We start from the raw sequence: 23,278 nt of genomic DNA, 5'->3' as shown, positions 1-23,278 counted from the left end.
GCTCAAAGTTCACGAGAAAGAGCCCTATGTCCTCTCCAAGTTTGTACGGTTACAAGAGGTCCTTTATTTTTATTTTTGATGCTGCCTGGCTTGCCACTGTGTTCGGCACCTCTAGCCTAGTGCGTTCTGCCTGTGCAGCCTGAGCTATCTGTATATCGAGCCGTTTTTTCTCGATCTCTCTTTCATGCTCTTCGCGCTCCCTTTCCTGCTCTTCGCGCTTCCTTTCGTGCTCTTCGCGCTTCCTTTTTTCTTCATCATCTCGCTTCTTTTGTTCATCCTCTCGCTTCTTTTGTTCCCTTTCCTTCTCCAACTCCTCCTTAATTAGCTCCCAACATTCTACTATCTCCTCCTCGTCCGCACCGAAATCCTCAATTGCCCTAATCAATTCAGGTTTTCTACGGATCGACCCACAATCAATTCCCAATTCCCCGCATACGAGAACTAGGTCTGGTTTGCGCAGCTTCTTCCAGTCCATGACTATTTAAGCAACGGCAAGTCTCTACTCACTTGGTCAGAGGAGCCCCGGCTGCCTCTTATACCAACGTTCGATTACCTAGGCTAACAATCTTCCAAAGTTGTAAAACCTGGCAATGCTCCAAGAGAAAGACCGCGCACTTACAATACCAGGGTCAGGACCAGGCGCAGACCATCCCACCGCTGCCAACCAGTTGATATGCTTGGGTATCGGGACCGAGATCTTCACCGCATGACGACGAACTCTGCAGACGACGGAGGGAAGCCTTCAGGAGGGTTGGTAAACTTGAAGGTTTATTTACATATTTACAACAGAAGCAGGGAGACCCAAAAGTCAGAGATGGAGTTCTGAAACCAGCCAAATCGCGGCTTAAATACAGTGGATATTTAATGGGAAGACACACTCTTCATAGTCTCTTCCGTAACCCCGTGACCGCTCCGCCCCCACAAAAACGTGCACAGGCGATAAGGAATCCTGGCGCCTTGAGTTCCTGGAATCCTGTTTCCGACCGGTTGAGCAGGTTCACAAGGTCGTAGGCCTAGCAGGCGGTGACCCCCTCCGTGGGAAAGAGGCGTCCTGGAATGTGTATCCCGACGGGTTGATCATGTGCACCAGGTAGTTGGCTTAGCAGGCGGTGATCCTGTCCGTGTAAAGGTGCGTCCTGACGCCCCCGGGCATTCCCGAGGGTAAGATGAATCAGCCGTGTCTGCCCCCGTTTTGTCTGGCCGCACGTGCAAGCGAGCGAGGCGGGTTCGGCGCCTTTGTTCGCGTCTTTCTGCCGGTCCACGTGAGGGAGCAGTTTGGGAGCAATGCCGCATTCCATACTCCGGACGACCGGATGAGAGGCCTTTCGTCACAACTCACAGTCGCCAGGAGCCGTTCCTAATCCTCTTCTCAGGATGACAACACCTTTGGGTCAAACATAGTTCGATGGCGCCTGCCGGGCTCGTCTGTTCCCGCTGTCGGGGCCTCCGATCATAACAGTCCGTACTCGTTGTGAAGCAGTGCCTTCCAGGACTGACCCGTTCTATCAAGTTGTCCAAAGCTCGGACATGTCCATATCATATGGATCATGTCCGCTATGCCCTCGCAACGGTTGCACCTGGGGCTGTAAATGTCCGGGGGCCACTTGCTATAAAGCTGAGGGTTAGGGAATACTCTGGTTTGCAGCTTGCGCCACGCAACCTCTTCGTTTTTGGTTAGCTGCTTACTTGCTTTGGGAAGTACCGCTCTGCCCAATTGATAATGGTTTAGGATTTCCTGATATGTGTTAAGATCGTCATCGAACTGTAGGAGCTCCTCATCACGCGAGGGGGACGGGGTCGTGCACAAGACGCAGCTGGGATCCCTGAAGGTAGCCAATCCTCGGGCCAGGGCGTGCGCTTTCTCGTTTCCCCTCAACCCTTGGTGAGCGGGTGTCCAAATGAGCGCTACCTGTCCTACCGGTGGTGTACTGCCGGCCAAGACTCGTGCTACTGTGGCTGAAATGCAGCCCGCGTCGAAATTTCTAATAACTGATTTAGAGTCACTCGCGATAATTTTGACATTGTGTTGAGTTAGAGCCGCGCAATTCCCCCCCCCCCACCACTTCCGCCTCCGTTACTGTCAAGTGTCGGGTGCTGCAGCACGCTACCGGGCCTCCGTTTTCCCTAGTTGCTACCGAAATGCGCCCTGTGCATTCTGCGGCATCCATATACAAGACATCCTGTCTGCCCTAAAAGCGGGCTTGCAACGCTACTGCTCTCTCCCTCCTCCGGCTCTCATGGTAGATGGGATGCATGTTTTTGGGGAGAGGTGATGTCTTTAATTTGTCCCTAACGTGTCTAGGAACCGAGTCAGTACGTCTCGAGCACGCTCGAGGCTCGTGCCCCAGCTTCTCCAGAATGCTGCGACCAGTACGACTGCGCAGAAGTCTCTGATATTGTGAGGTCCTTGCAGCCTCAATGAGCTCTTCGAGGGTATTCGAAACACCTAGACTCAATATCCTGTCCGTGGGCACGGAGGTTAGTAAACCTAGATCCTGCTGATTATAAAATATTTGACTAGCCTAAGGAGGTTAGCTTCTTTCATACCCGCATGTTTGTTAGCGATTCGTCTTAGGAGTCGGCAAGTTTGACTGGTGCTAGCCTCTAGTCTCTGAATCGTTTCCGAGTTCCTGCCGTTTGCCTAAATTCATAACGCTAGAAGGCTAATGCTTTCCACCGCTGGAATTACGTTACTGTTGACCTTGAGTGTTATTCCCGGGCTATACGGTCCGACCTGCTTTATACGCCGACGCCGTGGCGACCGCATTGGCGCGAGAAATAGGGCTTCCGATTTCTCGGCCGAGCACCTGAGCCCGATCGGTTCTAAGTACTTTTCTGTTACATCTATAGCTCTTTGAAGTGTCGACTCAAGAGAAGTTTATTTACAACGGGCCTGAAAGGGACTGGCATCCCTCGTAAAAACAAAGACACAGAACGGCGACTAATGTCGCCCAACCTAAACTGAAGACATGCTTTGGCGACTAGAGTCACCCTACCTATGCAAAAAAATGCACGTTGGGATAAAATGCACAAATACATAATCCGTGAATGTCCAAAAGAGTTCAAAAGATGGTCCATACGCGCGGGGGCAAGCAAGCGGAGCATTCACGCACAACACACCGCTCACAATCGCCGCACACAGAGATCGCGCGGCACACTCAGCATGGCAGGAGCTGCACGATGACGGGGCTCCTGCTTGTGTTGATGAACCCGGTGCTCCATCGGCGCAGGAATTCTTCCTCGTCGAGGGTGACCCAGTCTAAGCACGCCTGTTCGAACAGTTAAATTTGGCTGTCACTGCCCCTGCACATCCACAGAGTCATGTCATCTGCGTACAACGTATGGTTCAGCCCCGGAATTTCGTCCAGGTGTGTGGGGAGGCAAATATGGCGATATTAAACAGGGTCGGGGACAACACCGATCCCTGCGGGGTGCCCTTGTTGCCCAGTCGAATACCCGTCATATTGTTATCCCCCATGCTTATAGATGCCGTTCTGTTTTTAAGGAAATCGCGTATGTAGTTTTAAGTGCGAACACCCATGTCTAACGCAGCCAGACTCTCCAGAATGGCCAATTGGTTTACGTTGTCGAAAGCTTTCGACACGTGTAGACCAACAATCACCCTGGTGTCGAGTGTTGAATTGTATATTATCGGTTCTTTTAGCTGCAGCATGACATCACATGCAGACAAATGCGGTCTAAATCCAATCATGGTATTTGGATATATACTCTTGTTTTCAAAAAATCGGTTCCGCCGGATTTGAATCACATGTTCCACCAGTTGTCAGTCCTGATTGTCAGACTGTTTATTTCTGACTGGACCTCGGCAACCGTTATCGGTTTATCTAAGTCCGGGTTTTCCTGCCCCCCGTAATCTGGTAGCGGTTTAGCTGTACCCTTCGAACAGCTCGAGTACCGGTACCGGCCTTGGGATATGAGAGTATCCGTGGTCCCGTCAAATGTATGTTCTAGCCGGTGAAGTTGTTGCCTGGCCACCAGTTTGTACTTGTCCGGGTCTAGAAGATGCCGAAGCAAGTGCCACGTACAGTACTCACGGATTGAAATAGGACATTCGGAGCGCGTGGCCGTCGCTTCATGGAGCGCCGCCCGTAGATGCTCATAGAACCAAGGTGGTGCATTGTGGTATGGCGCGAGGGGGAGAACATCTACAAACCAGAATTGTTCCTTCCAGCCGCCAACGAGCCGGCCTGTGGTTTACCACATGCCTGCGTGGCACTGCAAGGCTTGGCTTCGAATGTCCTATTTCAATCCGTGAGTACTGTACATGCCTTCCCGATGTTCCGGTCCAGTTTGTCGCAAATGTTGTTCTAGATTTGCCTTGTTAAAACAAGCGCGTACTCTTCGATTTTCTTGTTAAGCACGGTCAATTGCTTTCTCAAGTTCCTGTTCCCCCTCTTCTACGCGATTCATTTTTCAAGATCCTTCTTCTTGCGCCAGAGACTGACCATGTGACGATCTACTTTCTCGACTTCCTCGTCAACCTCTACCTCCTCTGTTGCCTCGCGGACCAACTGAAGGACATTTTTACTCCAGTCATCAATGTCACTGATGCCTTCCTCCTGCCCCGTGCGGCCATTTCTGAAAACCTCCCAGTTCACCGACGCCGCCTTCTTTGTTCGGGCAACCGCCGGTCCGTTGTCGACTACAATTTAGATAATATTATGGTCGCTACCCAAGTTTTCGTCCCTGCTGCACCACGTGGCGGAGATGCAGCCTCCGGTTAGAGTTCGGGGACGTGTCGGGGAAGTCCGGGGACGTGTCTGTCGAAACACTGTTGCCCTTCCGGCTAGGTGTGAGGGGATCCGTCAGAAGCACTAGGCCATTCTGCTGAATACTGGTCCATAGTTCGCGTCATTTTACTTGCGTGTACTTATACCCCCATGCCGGCTGATGCGCGTTAAAGTCCCCGACTATCAAAAGAGGCCCTCCCTTCGAGAACACGCGCGCTTTCGCGAAGAGCTCATGAAAGCCGCAAAGACTTTTGTGGCGTGGCGGGCTATATACATTGAGAATGAGCAGACTATTCAGTTTTCTCTTTTGCGGGATTATCTCACTATCGTCTAGATTTGTAGTCCCGGTATCATGATGCAACACCGTTATATTCCTTTTGACGAGACTGAGTACTCGCGTGTTGTCACCTCGTCCTATGTACGAATTGTAACTCGCCAGCTTGGCGTGCTTACCGCACTCCTGCAACGCGATTACTTCGGGTTTGTCACTGCTCATCAGCAAATTCTGGAGTACCGCGAGTTTGCGACCGAAGCACTTAAGAGTTCCACTGCCAAATGGTATGTCTACGGTGATGGTGGTGGTGGTGGTGGTAAAACTTTATATCCCACACTAGGGGTCCTGAAGGACACCCGGCTAGGCGCCAGGTGTAGAGGGCAGCTTCCACGTCGGCATAGAGAGCCCGAAGCTCTCTGCCGCCGCGCGGGCCTCCTGGACAGCTCGAAGCTGGTCGTGTAGTGAAGCACTTTTTAGCACTTTGTTCCAATGTTCCTTGTTCTTGGCGTAGGCGTCACTCGATGCACAACCACACAGCGTATGGTTCAAGTCTACACGTTCACTGCACTGTTCACACACATGTTGTCCGTCGTAGTCTGGGTCGATGTGCTTCATGCGCCAGGGGTTGGGGTATGTGTTCGTTTGGAGCAAGCGTAACGTGACCGACTGGCTGCGGGTTAATTTCTTATCCGGGAGAGGAAACTCTCGTATGCCTAAATAAAAGTGCTTAGTGAGCTCGTTGTACGTGAATAACTGATCCCTGTACTCGATATGTGGTGCAGCGGAGGAAACCGGAGGGACGCGGTCGATGAGTCCTCGCGCCGCCTCGCGTGCGATCTATTTGAGATTCCGCAGACCGCCCCCTAAGCTACTGATGTCTGCGGGGAACCATACGATGGAGTGATCGGTGATCTTACTTCCGCCTAAGATTCGTAGCGTTGTCTTGTCTATTCCGCCCTTGGCGAACGCTTGTGTGGCTGCTCTAGAGTCGCTGTAGACAGTTGTGAAGCTCGAGTCTTTGAGAGCTAGTGCAATCGCTGCTTGTTCAGCTACCTCTGGCTTCTTGGTGTAAAGCGTGAGTGAGTTGCGCGTTCACCCGTGTCCGTCGATTACTGCTACCGAGTAGGCATGCTTTCCAGGTATGTAGGCTGCATCCACGAAAGCTGTCTCGTCGGGAAACCTTGTCGCGTCCACAGCGAGGGCTTTGGCGCGGGCAAGTCTTCGTCCTTGATTGTGGACCGGGTGTACGTTTCTTGGGAAGGGAGCACTTTAATTGCTTCTCGCATGACTTTAGGTAATTGCAGGACGTTGTCCCTTTCTGCTATCGTGTTCAGGCCGAGCTTGACGAGAATCTCACGGCCCGCTTTGATGCTTGATAGGCGTGCGATCTGTGCCGTGTGCTGAGCCTCGATGATTTCGTCAAGGGTATTGTGGACTCCTAGCTGTAAGAGTAGATCAGTGGAGGCATTACCTGGGAGCTCCAACACTGTCTTGAAAGCTCGGCGTATGTGTACTTCGAGCCTTTTCCGATGTTCTTTTCCCAGTTAAGCATTGCAGCCACGTATGTGATGTGACAGAGTACAAAAGCGTGGACCATTCTAATGGCGTTGTCCTCGCTCAGTCCCCCGTGTCTATTCATGATGCGCCGAAACATTCGGATCGCGTTAGCAATCTTGATCGTGATGCTGTCCAGCATCGCCCAGTTGGAGCCGTTACTTTGGATGATTAGTCCTAGAATTCGTATTTTGTCAACCGTAGGTATGCGATTTCCGTCCATGTCGCGTAACTCTATGCAGGGAGTGTGGTGTTTGCGCCAGTCGTTTGACGGGCGCCCTGGTTTTGGGGCGTGGTAGATGAGCAGCTCGGATTTTCTAGAAGAGCAGCGAAGTCCCATTGGGGTGAGATGGGCCTTGCTAACTGAGATGGCTTCTAGCATGCGAGCTTACAATTCCGCATCACTGCCACCGGTGCTCCAGATGGTGACATCGTCTGCGTATATGGTGTGCTCCACATCGGCAATTTCACCCAGTGCGCGAGAGAGCTTTGCCATCGCCAAGTTAAATAAGAATGGTGAAAGTACGGAGCCTTGTGGTGCTCCCTTATCGCCCAGATCAAAGCTCTCCGAGACGTGCTCGCCTACCCGGAGAGTGGCCGTTCGATCCTCCAGAAACGCCTTGACGTAGCGGTAGAAGCGTGTTCCGAGATTGTCGTCAGATATGGCTTTGAGAATTGCTTGATGGTGGATGTTGTCAAAAGCGTGCTCCACGTCGAGTCCGAGTAGTGCCTTGGTGTCTCGTGTGGGGCGATCCAGCAGACGTTTCTTGATTCGTAGCATAGCGTCTTGCGTTGAGAGGCCCGTCCTAAACCCGATCATATTGTAGGGGAAGTACTCCTTTTCTTCTACGTATTCCGATAGTCTATTCAGGATGACGTGTTCGTCTAGCTTTCCTAGGCCGGACGTTAGTGAGATTGGCCTTAGGTTTGGTAGGCCAAGCGGCTTGCCCGGTTTTGGGATGAGGACCATGTTTCCACTCTGCAGGTAGATGGCCAGTTTTCCAGGCTTCGTTGATTTGTTGCGTTAGGAACGTGATCGACTTGTCCTCTAAATTTCGGAGAGCTTGATTTGTGATACCATCGGGGCCTGCCGCAGAGTTACTGTTGAGATCGTGAATTGCGAAGCGTACTTCGCTTTCTGTGAAGTCCTTATCTAGCTCTGAGTTTGGGGCACCATCATAGTTCGTCCTATGTAAGTTACTAGGTTGCCCCGATTTAAGCGGTAAGCACCGTTTGGCAGGGTCATCCAGAAGTGCTGCGGCAGTACTGCTTTGCATCGCACGGTGCACTAATTTGCTTAGCCTGATCCATTCCATAGTCTTGGACTTTGTTCCGTTTTCATTGAAGAGGTGTTTTATGAGCACCCACCCACTCCTTCTGCGTATTTGCCCGTTGAGGGAGTTACAGACTTCGTCCCATTGTTGTCGGGAGAGAACCTCGCAGAATTCTTCAATGCTCTTGTTGAGTTCGGCAAGTTTTCTTCGTAGTCTTCTGTTGAAACGTTGACCCTTCCACCTGGCTAGAATGGAATGTTTGGCTTCGAGAAAATTCGTTAGCCGACTGTCCATTCTCTCTACCTTAACATCCGTAATAATCGTTCGTTCCGAGGCTACGATATCTGCTTTGAGCTGCTCGGTCCAGCTCGTTATCGTATGCTTTGTGTTTTCTCCTGATGAGTCGGATGGCTGCGTCCGTATTGCACGAAATTTGTCCCAGTCGATAAGTTTGTACTCCCTTTACTTCTTTCCCGGTATCTCTGCATCAACTTGGAGAATATAGTGGTCACTGCCAAGGTCTATGCCCGAGTTGTGCCAGGCACATTTCTCAAGGCCTCGGACGAATGTGAGGTCCGGTGTGGTGTCTCGACATGCGGAAGTGCCACATCTAGTTGGCGTTTCCGGGTCTGTGATCAGCGTGAAGTCGAGACCAGAGGTTGTCGTTTGAAGACGATCGCCCTTACTAGAGGGATACGTGTAGCCCCATGCCTGGTGTGGGGCGTCAAAATCTCCACCTACAATCAGCGGATTATCTTTGGCGATGTGCCCAATCTTGCCCAGAATGCCTCTGAACCCTTCCTGATATCCTTAGGGCTGCTGTACAGATTTGTGAGGAAGATGCTTTGCTTGTTACCTACGTGGTCGTTCGGTATGATCTCGATCGTGAGGTGTTCTAGATAGGAGGCTGTGTGGCGTATATGTTATGCCGAATGTACGGGATCTTCTTTCCAATCAGTAAAGCGACGCTTCTGCCTTGCTCGTTTCTGTGGGCTTCGGCCTTATAGCCCGTAAGGGTCAGTTCCGTTGTGAGTGTTTCTTGTAGCATAATGACGTGTGGCGTCTCGGTTTCTGATTTTATCAGCTGCAGGAGGACCGCCTTTTTTGAGGCGATCCCCCTGCAGTTCCATTGCCAGACGCGGAGATTTCGTGTCTTATTTGTCACTGCCGTGTTGACCATTGTAGCCCTCTTCGCTTACAGTGAGACCGTCGCGAGGTGGGCCTTGCGCAGCGATGTGTTGTGAACCCATCCTCTCCATTGCCGCTACTACCGTGTTGTTTAGATACATTTCCATTTTCTGTACTCGTGTGCTAAATAAGTCCAATCTCTCGCTCATGCGCGCCATGCTCTCGTGCATTAGCCTCATATTATCGCTCATGGCGTTCATGACGTCCTTAACGTCTGATCGCACGGCCATTCGCTTCTTAGGAGGCGGGCATTCTTCGCGTTTTTCTTCCTGTCTCTCAATATCAACGAGTTGGGGAGTTTAGATATCGGTTGGGGGCTCGGGAGTGCGCGATGGCCTACTGCTGTTAGCTTTACCTATTTCAGTCCATTCAAGTGTTAGCTTAGTATAAGCGGCTTTTAGCTCTCTCAGTTCCTGTTCTAACATAGCTATCCGCTCTTTATCCGGGTTATAGTGTTCTATACAGGGGGTGGTGGGGTCAGGGAGAGCCCGCGGGTGCGGCATCTCACGTCGACAGCGTGAGATGGCGCCACCGGAGCACTGGCAAGGCGCGTCTGGGATTTGGATTGCGTGGGGTCTAGCATGTGTCGTAACAGATGCCAAGCGCGGGTTGTGGAGAGATTGCCGCGGAGACCGTCACAAACCTGAGCCCAGTTAGCTTTGCAGAGTGGCACTACATTGTACTATTTGGGATTGAATCTGGGCAAGTTTGAGTTTTAGTCCCCTATTGTGCTTCTGAGTCTTCCACCTTTGCGTTATGTTGTCCTGTGCTTGGAGGAGGTCGGCGAGCTTGCTGTAGAAGCAAAGCAGCTCCACTGTGAGTGTAACTACTCCTTAACTGTAGACTTTATTTAAAATACAAATATCAGCGCATAGGTATTATACATGCTGAAATTTCCCGATGCTTTAATTTGTAAATTTAGATGTTCCGCAAACTAGCTGAAAAGCAAACATAGTACAAATATGTTACGTGTTTTCGGGTTTCTCAGAACTGCGGCGTTTACTTGGTTCACTTACGCACAACCTACCTCCATGCACTGCGCGAGACCATGGTTTCCAAAAGAAAATTGAAAATTGGTGATTAAATTAAAATTAGAGGTCGCTTAAAATTGAAAGTTAGTTTTTGAGCAAATGAAATGACGCAGTAACTGTCTCATGTATCTCGTTCGACACCCGAACCGCGCCGTAAGGGAAGGGATAAACGAGTGAGCACAAGAAGAATAATTTCGACCCGCTGCGGGTCTTTAACGTGCACTGACATCACACAGCACACGGGCGCCTTTTTGCACTTCGCCTCCATCGAAAATCGGCCGCCGTGGTCTGGTTCCAACCTGGGTACTCCGGCTCAGTAGCCGAGTGCTCTATTCAATGAGCCACCGCGGCGGGTACTGTCACAAATCCTAATTAAAAATCATCATCATCATCATCATCAGCCTTAATACACCCACTGCAGGGCAAAGGCCTCTCCCATGCCTCTCCAATTAACCCTATCCTTTGCCAGCTGCATCCACCCTTTGCCTGCAAACTTCTTAATCTCATCCGCCCACCTAACCTTCTGCCGCCCCCTGCTACGCTTACTTTCTCTTGGAATCCACTCCGTTACCCTTAAGGACCAGCGGTTATCTTGCCTTCGCATTATATGCCTTGCCCAAGCCCATTTCTTTCTCTTGATTTCGACTAGGATGTCATTAACCCGTGTTTGTTCCCTCACCCACTCTGCCCGCTTCCGATCTCTTAATGTTACACCTATCATTTTTCTTTCCATGGCTAGCTGCGTTGTCCTTAACTTAAGCTGAACTCTTTTCGTTAGCCTCCACGTTTCTGCCCCCTAAGTGAGTACCGGTAAGATTATGCTGTTGTACACTTTCCTCTTGAGGGAAATTGGTAAACTGCCACTCATGATCTGCGAGAATTTGCCATATGCGCTCCACCCCATTCTTATCCTTCTAGTTATCTCCCTCTCATGATCCGGATCAGCTGTCACTACCTGCCCTAAGTAGACGTATTCCGTCACAATTTCTAGGCTCTCGCTGCCAATTGTGAACTGTTGTTCCCTTGCTAGGCTGTTGAACATTACCTTGGTTTTCTGCATGTTAATTTTTAGACCCATCGATCTGCTCTGCCTGGCTAACTCATTGATCATGATCTGCAGTTCACCTCCCGAGTGACTCAGCAAGGCAATGTCATCAGCAAATCAGAGATTATTTAGGTATTCTCCATTTATTCTTATTCCCAACTGTTCCCAATTCAGGCCTCAAAATCCCTACTGTAAACATGCGGTGAACAGCATTGGCGATATCGTGTCTCCTTGCATGACGCCCTTCCTTATTGGAACTTTATTGCTGACTTTATGGAGGACTATAGTAGCTGTGCAGTTGCTATATATATCTTCCAGTATTTTGACATAAGGCTCTTCTACCCCCTGATTACGCAATGCCTGTATGACTGCTGAGGTTCCCACTGAGTCGAATGCTTTCTCGTAATCAATGAAAGCTATATATAGAGGTTGGTTATATTCTGCGCATTTCTCTATCACATGATTGATAGTGTGAATATGATCTATTGTGGAATATCCTTTGCGAAAGCCTGCCTGATCATTTGGTTGATAAAAGTGTAACGTTGCCCTGACTCTATTAGCGATTACCTTAGTAAATACTTTGTAGGTAACGGATAGTAAGCTGATCGGCCTGTAATTTTTCAAGTCCTTGGCGTCTCCCTTCTTATGAATTAAGATAATGTTTGCATTCTTCCAAGCTTCTGGTACAGTCGAGGTCATAAGGCATTGCGTATACAGGGTGGCTAGTTTTGCTAGCACGATGTCCCCTCCATCCTTCAACAGATCTGCTGTTACCTGATCCTCCCCAGCTGCTTTTCCCCTTTTCATTGCTTCTAAGGCTTTCTTTACTACATCTTTCGTTACTGGCGGGATAACGCATTGCTGTGCACTGCTGTCCATCTCATTAACGCTCTGATTACATTGGCTACTGTACAGGTCTGTGTAGAACTCTTCGGCTACGTTAACTATCTTATCCATATTGCTAATGACACTGCCCTGCTTGTCTCTTAATGCATACACCTGGTTTTTACCTATGCCTAGTTTCCTCTTCACTGTTTTTAGGCTACCTCTGTTCTTTATAGCATGCTCGATTCTCTCCATATTAAACTTCCTTATGTCAGCTACCTTGCGCTTATTTATTAACTTTGATAGCTCCGTTAGTTCTATTTTATCGGTAGGGTTAGATGCCCTCATGTTTTGGCGCTTCTTAGTCAGATATTTCGTCACCTGAGATAGCTTCCCGGTATCTTTTAGAACTGTCCTACCGCCTACTTCTACTGCGCACTCCGTAATTATTGATGTCAGATTATCGTGCATTGAATGAACATCAAGATCATCTTCCTCAGTTGAATCGAGCATTTTTGGACAAGCGACAAAATTTTGTATACAGCTAACAAGGTAATCGATCAGTTGCACTTATATGTAATCATGAAGGTAGCCGCAGACACTGTTTAACGGAAATCCCTTTGCGCTCGCAAGTCCTTGGCGTCTCCCTTCTTTTGAATTAAGATAATGTTGGCATTCTTCCAAGCTTCTGGTACGGTTGAGGTCATACGGCATTGTGTATACAGGGTGGCTAGTTTTTCTAGAATGATCTCCTCTCCATTCGTCAACAGATCTGCTGTTATCTGATCCTCCCCAGCTGCTTTTCCCCTTTCTATTGCTCCTAAGGCTTTCTTTACTTCCTCTTTCGTTACTGGTGGGAGGACACATTGCTCTGCGCTACTGTTTCTCTCATTAACGCTATGATTACATTGGCTACTGTACAGATTTGTGTAGAACTCTTCCGCTACTTTAACTATCTTATCCATATTGCTAATGACATTGCCCTCATTGTCTCTTAGCGCATACATCTGGTTTTTACCTATGCGTAGTTTCCTTTCAACCGCTTTTAGGCAACCTCCATTCTTTAGAGCATGCTCGATTCTGTCCATATTAAACTTCCTCATCTCGGCCACCTTGCGCTTATTAACTTCGATAGCTCTGTCAGTTCTATTCTGTCGCTAGGGTTAGTCGCCCTCATGCTTTGGCGTTTCTTAATCAGATCTTTCGTCACCTGAGATAGCTTTCCGGTATCCTGTCGAACTGTCCTACTGCCTTCTTCTACTGCGCACTCCGTAATGATGGCTGTCAGATTATCGTTCATTGTATGAACATCAAGATCGTCTTCCTTGTTTAAAGCCGAATATCTGTTTTGCAGTGATACCCTGAATTCCTGTAGTTTCCCTCTTACCACTAACTCGTTAATGGACTTCCTCTTCACTAGCTTGTTCCGTTCCATCTAATCCGTTCCGTTCCGTCTAATCTAATTCGAGACCTTACCATCCTGCGGTCGCTACAGCGCACCTTTCCGGGGACGGCCACATCCTGAACGATGCCAGGTTGAGCGCATAACATGAAGTCGATTTCATTTTTAGTCTCACCATTGGGGCTATTCCAGGTCCACTTCCTGTTTTCTCGTTTGCGGAAGAAGGTATTCATGATCCGTAAATTATTTCTATCCGCGAATTCGACTAATAACTCTCCCCTGCTATTTCTAGAGCCTATCCCATAGTCACCTACCGCGTGGTCGTCAGCCTGCTTCTTGCCCACCTTCGCATTGAAGTCGCTCATCAGTACAGTGTACTGCGATTTTACTTTATTCATTGCCGATTCTACGTCCTCATAGAAACTTTCAACGGTCTGGTCATCATGGCTGGATGTGGGTGCGTAGGCCTGCACCACTTCCAGCTTGTACCTCCTATTCAGCCTAACTGCTATAGCTGCTACCCTCTCGTTAATACTGTAGAGCTCCTCTACGTTGCCAGCTATATTCTTATTAATGAGGAATCCCACACCTAGTTCTCGTCTATCCTCTAACCCGCGATAGCACAGTATGTGTCCGTCCTTTAGTACTGTATACGCCTCACCTGTCCTCCTAACTTCGCTATACCCTATCACATCCCATTTATTTCCCGCTAGTTCCTCAAACAGCACTGCTAGGCTAGCCTCACTAGCTAAAATTCTAGCGTTAAACGTTGCCAGGTTCAGATTCCAATGGCGGCCTGTCCGGAGCCAGAAATTCCGGAGCCGCTGCGTCACAGGTCTGACCGCCGCCGTGGTCAGTTGCTCTGCAGCCGCTGGGGACTGAGGGACGAGGGTTAATTGGTTTGATCATAGAAGGTTGTGGCCAAGTACTACACCAGGGTGGCCAAATCCTGGTCTGGTGAGAGAGTGCGTTGTCGGTTCTGGTCACCGAGATCAGGCCGCACTCCAGGCCTGGTTATGCAATTCCATCGACACGCGAATTTTTTTTTAAAACCCGGTGGAGAATTGCGTGGCACCAGGATTTGAACCCCGGTCCTCTTGCACGCGACGCGGATGTTCTACCTCTACGCCATCGCTGCATCACACCCAGGTTTAACTCTAATACAAATTTTTAATAACTCAACTGTTTAAGAATGCCAATGTCTTCAAGGAACTTCTACGTTTGCGCATACTATAAAATTGCGGCTAACTATTAACCAATGCTTCCCACCCTCACAAGATGAGGAGAATGTGGCAGAGACAAGTTTGCATGGCATATCATCAATCTTTTGCACACAGCATGCATGGCAGGGGCACAACAAAATACTAGAAGTGCTCATCATTGGAATCCGAGGTCACCACATTCACAACAACAGAAGCAATCTAACCTCTCTGGACAGGTTAACCTTCAGACCATAGCAACCCGCTCGACTCATCGAGCACATGGCAGTCAAAAGACGAGGGATGAAAGAGCGAGACGCGTGTCGGCTCGTTGATGCCTTTGTCATAAGTAGCCTAATGTATGCCACACCGTACATGCACCTTAAGAAATCCTAAATGGAAGAGCTAAACTGGCTCATTACACAAGCGTGTAAGGCGGATGTGCGACTATTCGGAAACGCCTCCATCGAGAGACCTCTCTCTCTCTCTCGGCGTACACAACACATGAAAAGAGTTTACAGAAGGGCAATTCACGGCACAAGAACGGCGTCTCAGACTAACAGGCGCGGGTTCATATTTCTAAACGCTCTTGGTATGCAGGCGGGACGCTCCCCGTCTGAGCTCTAGTAACAATACCAATGGAAACGCGAAAGCTCACTCGAATAAAACCGCTCCAGAAATTAGCTGCGGCTTGTCTACTGCTGGACCGGGTTATCGAGGGAAAGCTGTGGTGTATCGGGCAAGTACACGCGGGAGTCGGTAATGCTGAGTTCGTTCCGCACACTGGATAGACAGCACACACACCCAGCCAGCCTGGCAGGTTGTCGTTAAATTAATGATTGATGTCGAGGTGTTGTCTTCAGTTCCCTATGTGCTTTAAAACACTGCAAACACAACACACATGAGAGAGGTTTTAGAACGCCCGGCCCACGCTTTCGACTACCATCGGTGAAATCCGGGGTTGCGGCTAGAACTACTAAGAAACAAAAATAGCTTTTGCCTTCTGTGGGGACACACAGGAAGAAAGGAAGAAAGAGGTCCCGTAGTGGAGGGCTCCGGAATAATTTGGACCACCTGGGGATCTTTAACTTGCACTCACATCGCACAGCACACGGGCGCATTAGCGTTTTGCCTCCATAAAAACGCAGCCGCCGCTGTCGCGTTCGAACCCGGGAACTCCTGATCAGTAGCCGAGCGCCCTAACCACTGAGCCACCACGGCGGGCTCTATATTTCTCTATTTTTGAAGGAGCAATGTAGGTGTCCGCCGATTGTCACCTTTCCTCCCAAGCAATTTCGGTGCCAACGCACGCCTTCCTATCCCGTCGCACGTCGGCTTGTGCGATCCACGTCCGCGATGCACCGCCGTAAACGGGTATGTGTGTGCCCTCAGTTTCCGCAGATTACAATACGTACTGGCGCAACGCGTCCTTAGGATCAGTGCCGTCACGGACCTATGTTTTCGCGGGCCGCGAGAAACGAAAAGGTGACGTCTTGACGTGTAACCTGAGCGGCACAGCTGCGCATGTTCTCCTTAAGTGCTGGCAGCGCGCAGATCCGATTTGATTCTGCTGCCGCCTTAGAGTAACACAGAATGCTTTGCGTGCCGCACGAACGCGACAGAAGTCAGGTAGTCGACTAGGCACCTTTTTGCTCCCACGCGAGCCTTTGTGTTTTCTGGTTTTCTTGCGATGTGGTCGCATTGGAACAATACATTTCCAATTTCGAATTGGTATCAGTGGCGAACTTTTCTTGAGCTATAGAGTGCAAGCGTAGCTTTACTTTGTAGCCGTGTATGGTTGTGCTTGGGTTCTAACAATAAAATCGGCAAAACAATAATTAGAAAACTCGAAACTGGATATGTCATCGAAAAATCCGAAAAGCAGCGAATACCTAAGAATATTTACACGATGCTTCAAGTTAAGCCCCTTCCAAAAAAATATGAACCCTTCGAGACATGAAGCTAGAAGACTGGCTAGAGCTAAAGCTCTCCATAAATATTACGGTGGCCAAAGGGAGGTAACCTACGTGGACACGGCAAAGCATGAGGAGAGGAAGGGCAACGTGATAGCCGCTGTAAACCAGGACGACGAAACAGCAGCAGCTGCCACTGTCCTCACAAACAGCATCGAGGAAGCAGAAAAGGCAGCAGTCGCCCTGGCGATAACCAACACACAATGTAGGGTCATAATGAGTTGCTCGAAAAGTGCTGTAAGGAACTTTGCGCAGCGAAAAATACACAAAATTGCACACCAAATCCTCGACAGGACAAAAGATATTCAAATTCTCCAGAGTAAATTGGTCTGGGTTCCCGCACACTTCTTTCATCCAGCGAATGAAATGGCTCATGAAAAAGCTCGAGGTCTCATTAACCGGGCCATGAGCTCTCATCCCTGGGAGATAGCTGAGGAGCGCATGACTACATACCAGAAGATTACAAACTATTACAAAGAACAGAGATTATTATACCTGGCCCCGCATAAATCACTAAATCAATAGAAAAAGGTTGTTTGGAGGCAACTTCGAACAGGCACATTCCCTAGCCCACACAGAAGAGCCCTAATGTACCCCGGTAACTTTAATCCACAGTGCCCCACGTGTAAGGATTCAAAAGGGAACATTGTACATATGATGTACGGATGCCCCAGGCGTAGGCCTAGGCCAGATTGGCATATTAGCAACAAAGAACAGTGGTGGACTGCGGTAACCAGCTCGGAACCTTAAGTCCAGAGGCCGGTGGTGGATTGGGCACTGGAGGTCGCCTGCAGGCACGAAGCCGCGGCCACCGCCTGAAGCCTGGACCCAACACCGCATCCACGGCGGTGACAACGCAAACTTTTTGGTTCATTAAAGTTTTCAATGAATGAATGGGTGGATGCTAATGAGTAATTACTACCTCATTACAAATTTGTTCCACCTTGGGGAATTCCCTATAGATTTTACCAACACTATCTTGCAGTTTTTTCATCCCTCATGTGTTATGAAGCCCCCTCTCACGTCCAGCCATCGTTCGGTTATAGGAACGGAAACCGAGCAGCATGAGAGATGGAAAAAATTGCTGATGGCCTAGCTCTGTTAGGCCAGGATATACGTAGCGAAAGCGCGAAGACTTCTGCATCGGAAGAGTACATTCACTATATGCGCCTTTATTCATGGTTAAAGCCTGAGCCGTCGTGGCGGTGTGGTAGCGTCTCCGCCTCAAGCAACCAAGGACCTGGTTAGATTCCGAGCCTCGACACAGGTTTTTAAAGCGAAAGCTTTACTGGCCGCAGGTTGAGCAGTTTCGCGTGATTCCTGGACAGCCGCGCGGCGCATGCGCGAGGAGCAGTAACTACCCACGGCGCATTTCTCTCTCTCGCTCCCTAGTCACAACTGCGCATGCGCCACTGGTAGCACCGAGCCACAGGTGTTCCGCCACTGCGCAGAGCCGCGCCTTTTCTCAAAATGCAACTTTCAATTTTTAGTTTTCTCTTTCTTCTTTCCCTCCCTCCTTTATCCCTTCCTTTACGGCGCGGTTCGGGTGTCCACTGAGATATGTGAGGCGGTTACTGCGCTTTGCGCACTCGTCTCGCCATCTGGCATGACGTTACACCGCGCGGCTCGCCGCCGCCGCCGTTAGGCATGACGTCACACAGCGTTCCTCGTCGTTCCGCTCGCTTCCGCTCGCTTCGCCAGCTGCGTCGCATGCCTGAGAACATGTCAGAGGATTGAAAAGAAGAGCTCGCTTGCGCCGCATCCACACTTGTGTCGTCTTTAATGCGACAACAACATAGCTAGCCAACTAGACTAACCTGGACTTGCAATCAAGATTAACCAAGGCTAACCTTGCTTTGCCTCAGCTTTCGCTACGCATATCCTGTATAACCGAGCTAAGCCACTGCCAATTTTCTCTCTCTCTCGCTCCCTAGTCACTACTGCGCATGTGCCACTACACTCTAAAAAAAGGAGGTGTAAAAAAGGGGTAACAAAGGTGTAACTTCGAATTTTACCCCTTCTCGGCAAGCATGGAATAACTTTGCACCCTTGAAATACCGGCTGCGAGACGTTTAGTCTGTTTCGTGAAAGTTGCACCTTTTTTATCCCTTTTTGTCAGTGTTGAGAACTGTGTTTCGTTTTTTATGCCAAATATGGCGGAAAAAATGCATCCTGCGATTTCTCCTAGAGGGCACTTTGGGTTTAGTGATTGAAATGTTGGAGGCGAAAGCAATACTGAGGCATTGTTTGCACTTGCGCAGTATCTCCATGCCAGCGGGTTCTTTTTACTGAAAAGCGCAGTTTTCTTTTTTCTTAAGAAGTAAACTTTGAAGCACGGCAGTTCTAGTTGATCAAAAAGACATCTTTTATCTGTGTTGAAGTTAGAGCAAGATGTCTTATAAGAAGAAAAAGCTTTGTATAGAAACTTTGCTGTTTTTTATCCTCCGAGAGTTGCTGATTATAACTTATCACTCTAGGTGTAATTTTACCTTTAGCAACAAAACTGAAAACAATGACAATGACGTATCTTTTTTATGGTGCAATGCTCAGAGGCAGCCAGAAGAAATACATGTATGTGATGTCAGGATAGATTTCCGCACCTTCGTTTTTTAAACTTGCATGGATCAAGGTTTTTTTAATTCTTCATTTCTCAAATACTAGGTAGCACATTGTTTTACTTATAGCTTTAAGAAGGTGCCGTGACCAACGTTGTTTGTAAAGCACGTCGGATGAGGGCAGTTTCATGAACGCGTCCTTCAAGCAAGTTGTTCTTTAGCGGTGAGCACCCTCAGCGATGTAAAGCTGGACCCTCGTGGTAGTACGCGGGACGCGTTTTTACTCCGACGTAAGCGCGCGCGGCACGGCGACGTCACGCTGGCCACAGCGAGACCCTCTACACTCCAACGGCGTTTGACCGCCGACACGTTCGGCGGGTTCGGCGCACCTCGACCACACCAGCGGTAACTTGGAGTGTGTTTCGATTTCGCTCCGAGCGCGTCAGTCTCCGCCGGCCCGGCCAGACCGGTTCTGCCTCTCGTCGAGGCGGCATTTTCCCGTTTTCCAAAAATGATGGGAACCGTCTGGAGTTCAGGTTTGCACAGATTAAGGTGAATATCCCTCTCCATTTCTGAAAAGTTACATTGGAGGGCGACTGACTCATCTCTCTTCACACTACCCCGGTTCTGGGTAGAGTAGGAAGTGAAAACCAGTCTGTGAACGAGGGTGTCTGTCGGAAAGCAACTTCTTTTAAGTCAGTTTTTCTGGAATTTTGAAAGTTGAAACCGAAAATTCTTCTTCACGTGGATACATGCTTTTAATTTCCTGCTCTGCCAACAGAGGGAATGTGAGTCAATCGCCTTCGATTTTATTCTTTTTATAAAAGGAGAGAGAGTGACGGCCCTTAAACTCAGTGAACCTGAAGCCCCACAGGTTACCACCAACTATAGAGATCGAGAGTAAAGCCTGGACTCCATGTACGCGAAAACTCACGCGAACGCGAAGGCGATGGCGGCGGCGACGGCTGGCGTTCGCTCTGTCGCTTGTGGGCAACCTCCATGCAAGCGAAGGCGGCAGGCGACGCGAACCCGCGACGTGCGCAGCGGATTCCGTGCTTTGCGCACTCAAGCTTAGAAACACGCCCGTAACCTGTTTTCTCTCTTAAAATTTTGTGAGTGTGCCTCATAGTCAGGGCCAAAGGAATATTTCCTCTACGGCAGCGGTGTAGCGGCAGTGGAGATAGCCAAAGGCGTGCTTGCGGAGACGAAGTCACATCACGGGTTCACGGGGGAGGTGTGCTTTCGTTCGGTGCCTGTGCCCTCCGGCTTAGTAAAAACACTCCCATAAACTGTCACCGCAACCTGATTGTAAGTGAGCAAACTATAATATACCACTGAGAATGCGCGCCGCGAGTGTTTCTGCACAGTTGGAGCGCAGCGGCACGGTGGATCGAGCGCCGGTACCCGCGGCTCGACACGCATCTCTCCCTGCAGTACGCCCGCTCGTGTAGCCCGCTCCAAATGCTGTTAGCCCTCCGCACCCAACAAGTAGATTGTTTTAATTATTTAAATCGTGCGGGTCTGCCTCTCAGCTACAAAACCAAATATTTTCTCGACGGTGGCGATGACCAAGACGACGGGCTGGTTTCGTGAGATGTGCCCGTGAGAAACCATGGACAAACCGGAAACGGCTTTGGGGGGCTCTGATTGGCCAGTCGCTTGGGGGACTTCCGGGCGACGAGCGAAATTTTCTGTGGGTGCAGATCCGAGCGACACGGCAAGCGACACATGCATTTTGCTTCGCGCGACGGCGTCGCTCGTCGCTTGCCGCCGTCGCCTTCGCGTTCGCGTGAGTTTTTGCGTACATAGAGGCCAGGCTTAAAGTGTGGTTCACATGCAAGCGATTCGGCGAATAGAGCGAACAGCGGCGCGGCGCTACGAAGCGTTTCGCGAGCTTTCGGTTCACATTCGTCGTCACTGCGCGTTTCCCACCGCTGCAGTGGCTAGAATTCCAGCCACAGCACACCTACAGTGAACTAGAAGTTTAACTGTTGTACAACCGCTGCGAAAACCAATGTTGCTGGCAAAAGATATGCGCTTGCAACCGGTTTTGGTGCCCTGCAAACACAAAAAATCGTAATATATCAGCACAATTTTATTGTTTAGTTTTATTGTTTATTTGAATAAATATAAATCTTTCGTTTCAAGCATTCAACACCACTTTATATAATTTCTTTTTTAAACAGCACAAACACTGGCCTATCTATGCGCATGCTTTCTTGCACGATGCCTTTACTGGTCACGTGGCAACGCCGAGCTGTCATTGGTTGAGATGCGGTGCTGCCGCGTCGCCGCCGCGAAAATTTCCAACTTGCCCGAACCTCGCCGCTTCAGCCGCTGGAGCTTCCTTCGCCACTTGAGAGAGGGTGTATGCGCCGCGGCGGCGGGATTCGCGAGCGGTTCGCTTACATGTGAAAAGGGCAGTCGCCGAAGGGTACTCTGTTGCACCGTTGTACCTGTTTCGACCTGCTCCTCGCGTTCGTAGCCATGCTTTGCACACAAAAGAAGAGAGAGCGAGTATTTATTGTGGATAAGCTAGAGACTAGTGCTGGTACAGGAACGGAACTTGTCGCCCTATATAGAGTCAGTGGAAATTTTGGATTCACTGGAATATTTGGCTACTCATTGTGTCCTTTCAACAACTCCCCTCTCATACAGATAAAAAAGCATCTTCCCTCTTCCTTTTCGAACAAGAATGCGTAAATGTGAACAAGGGTTTTCGTTTGAAAAATACGTACTATATTGCAGAGGGTGTTACTATAAATTCTGCAAGTTGTCAACTGACCACTTGCGGATACCAGTAAATCTTTCCGGAAAGCTTGTTTTCCAACTAAAAGGTCTCGAACCCAAACGACACACTCACATTCTTCTTGAGAAGTAAAACTCCGGATGGTCGCGCGCTGTCTGTGGCAGAGGCTAGGCAGGGAGAGGAAAATGCCTTCGTCGCCGTTCCGTGGTGTGTGGGTTGTTCATTGTTCGGGCTACAGGTGCAGAGTGGTGAATGGAGGAAGTTAGAGCGCCGGAAGTTCAAGCGCAGGCGCGATGAATTTTAGCGCCAGGTACAAAAAGCAGTCCAGCCAGCAATATGGTGGTACGTTGAAACGTGTATAGCAAGAAGGAAAAGAGAAAGAAGGGCTTTAGGAGGAGAGAAAAATCATGAATGAGAAGTGCACCCTTTCTTGCCTCTGAAATACACCGCTGCTATTGCTGACATGCTGACTTGGAATCCCCTTGAGAATGCAGCCCTTTTGAAATGTGTTGCTTTTATGGAAGCTCCTTTCCCGATCTTTTCACACTGCACTCCTCTCCGGGGGGTAACAGACTAGTTGGTACCTGCTTATAGTGGCTTTGTCCTGTGTCTCGCTGCATGTTTCATTAGCTTCCAGTTCCTACATCCCTATTATTCTTCACAATACAGTTTTAACCAACATCCTAGCGGCCGCCACCTCTGGGGCTAGATTACGGCGGTGAAAGGCAATCCGTTTTCCGTAATCCGCTTATCGCCAACCTTTTTCCGCGTACGCAGCGGAAGGTAGCCTGTGCGACCAAAAATGACTCCCGTGACGTCACGGCTTCTTAGAAAAACAAAATGAAGCACTTTTTCTAGTGTAATTGACTGCTTTCCGTCTTGTTAACACCTGTAGTCTTTTAACGATTATTTCTACTAATACCGAGGCACATTTTCTTGCTTTTCATAATCTCGTCCAGGCTGATGTCAGTGGAAACCACTTTACAAGGAACTACATCACGAGAGCGTCCCCAACACATTGAGTCGCTGTTCAAGAGTATCAAAACGTAGTTCAACAAAACTGGCCCTCGTTGCAGAAACTGCTTTATTTTTATAAAGGTGGTGAACACGAATTAATAGTAGATCGACGCGACGCAGTTTTTTTGTTGCTGTCCATCGCGTTTGCGAGATGCCCTCAGAGCGATGGATTCGGATAAGGGCAGGAGATAGAGCTCAATCGTGACATTGAGTAGCCTCCGATTTGCTGAGGACATAACTCAGGCCCTAGGGAAGAATGGGCCATGGTGTAACGCCAGTATAAGCACTGAGCACAGAAGGTTCGGAGCAAAACTAGATGAGAATAAAAGTTATCAACTGGCCGGGAATCGCAAAATAGTTGCATGGCCGCAGGTTCGGGCCACAGGCATGAAATCGCTAGGAGAATATGAATGAGGGAGATGGAGAGCATTGACAGGCACT

This window comes from Amblyomma americanum, chromosome 1, assembly GCF_052857255.1.
Source record: "Amblyomma americanum isolate KBUSLIRL-KWMA chromosome 1, ASM5285725v1, whole genome shotgun sequence".
Classification (NCBI taxonomy): domain Eukaryota; kingdom Metazoa; phylum Arthropoda; class Arachnida; order Ixodida; family Ixodidae; genus Amblyomma; species Amblyomma americanum.
This window is presented reverse-complemented; position numbering follows the sequence as displayed.